The sequence below is a fragment of the Orycteropus afer genome, unplaced genomic scaffold (assembly GCF_000298275.1).
Source record: "Orycteropus afer afer isolate SDZICR_OR568_19922 unplaced genomic scaffold, OryAfe1.0 scaffold00356, whole genome shotgun sequence".
Classification (NCBI taxonomy): Eukaryota; Metazoa; Chordata; class Mammalia; order Tubulidentata; family Orycteropodidae; genus Orycteropus; species Orycteropus afer.
This window is the reverse complement of record NW_006921943.1, coordinates 182,568-184,198: the sequence shown is the minus strand read 5'-3', so window position 1 is coordinate 184,198 and position 1,631 is coordinate 182,568.

Below are 1,631 nucleotides of genomic sequence, written 5' to 3'. Positions count from 1 at the left end.
CAGGGATTGTGGGGCTGGCGCGGGATCGGGCAGTGTTTCCTTCTGCTGTGCATGGGGTCGCTATGAGTCGGAAACGACTCGACGGCAGTTAACACCACCACCACCACCATAGACTAAAAGGAGGTGTTTCTGTTTCAAGTAAGCTCCTGATGTAAAATCTTACCTGGTTTAAAATCAGGTCAAACATCCAACCAGCCTTTGGGAAGCTGGCTTATGTGTAATTTGGCAGTCCTAGCTCATTAGCATAGTCTTGTAAGTCTGAAGGCCAGTGCTCTCCAGAACGCTGCAAGTTGTGAAAGCATCTGGGAGGAGCCCCCTTGGGGACAGAACAAACACCAAGCACTGACCTCAGCAAGGAGCCAGGACTTGATTGGACTCGTTTGCAGGGCAGTTTAGGCTCAGTCACTGTTGAACACAGTAAAGCAACCAGCTGGGAATTAGTGGAGTTTAACAGCTGGGGTTGGTCAGGGTAGACTGGAAGAGACCGTACCCCAGTACCCTTGTCGTCTCAGGAGCAGTTGGAGACTTAACATTGTGTGTGTGTATGTGTGGGGTGGATTTCACTACAATAATAATCCAGGAGAGACCCCTGCCAGTACTCCTGTCATCCTCGGAGCAGTCAAAGTTTAACAGGTTTAACACTGTGTGTGGGAGTGGGTGGGGAATGGACTTCACTATAATAATCTAGGCAGTTGCTAAACAAATAAGCAAATAGTAGTAATAAGTTGAGGAGGGAGGCCCAGTACCCAGAGTTACTACCATATATTCTCTAAAATGTCCAGTTTCCAACAAAAAATTATGAGGTGATAAAAAACAAAACTCCCTGACATCAAGCCAGTTCTGACTCATTGCAACCTGATAGGACTGAGTAGAACTGCCCTATAGGGTTTCCAAGGCTGCAAATCTTTATGAAAGCAGACTGCCTTATCTTTCTCTCACAGAGCCGCTGGTGGGTTTGTACCACTGACCTTTTGGTTAGCAGATGAGTGGTTTAAATACCACACCACCACAGTACCTTGAAGCAACAGAAAAAAAGTGATGTATGACCCAAGTGCAGGGGAGAAAAGCAGGCAACAGGAACAATCTTTGGGGTGAGCTGATGTCAGGTTCATTAGAAAAGACTTAAAAGTGGCCATTTTAAATGTCCACAGAAGTAAAGGGAAGTCTGACAATACCACATGAAATGGAAAATAGAACTGGTTCCCTCCATTTGCAGGTAACGCTTAGGATCCTGTTAAAACGAAGCTTCTGAGATAGTCTATGTGGGGTGGAAATGCAGATTTTCAGCAGGGATTGAACCAAATTGAAGGTCTGAGATAAAGAGAATATAAAAGAACCAAGAACAAGGAATCTAGATCTAGAGACAGAGAGCAGATGAGTGGTGCTGAGGGCTGGGAGGGGTGGGAGAGGCAGGCTGATAGGTAGAGGGTACTGAGTTCCTTTTTGGGGCATGAAAATGTTCCAAAATTCACTATGGTGATGGCTGCACATATTTGTAACTACTGAAAACCACTGAATTGTTCACTTGAAATCGGTGAATTATATGGCATGTGGATTAAATATCAATGAAGCTATTAATAAATGGATATGATGTTGTTGTTGTTGTTGTTAAGTGCCGTCGAGTCGTTTCC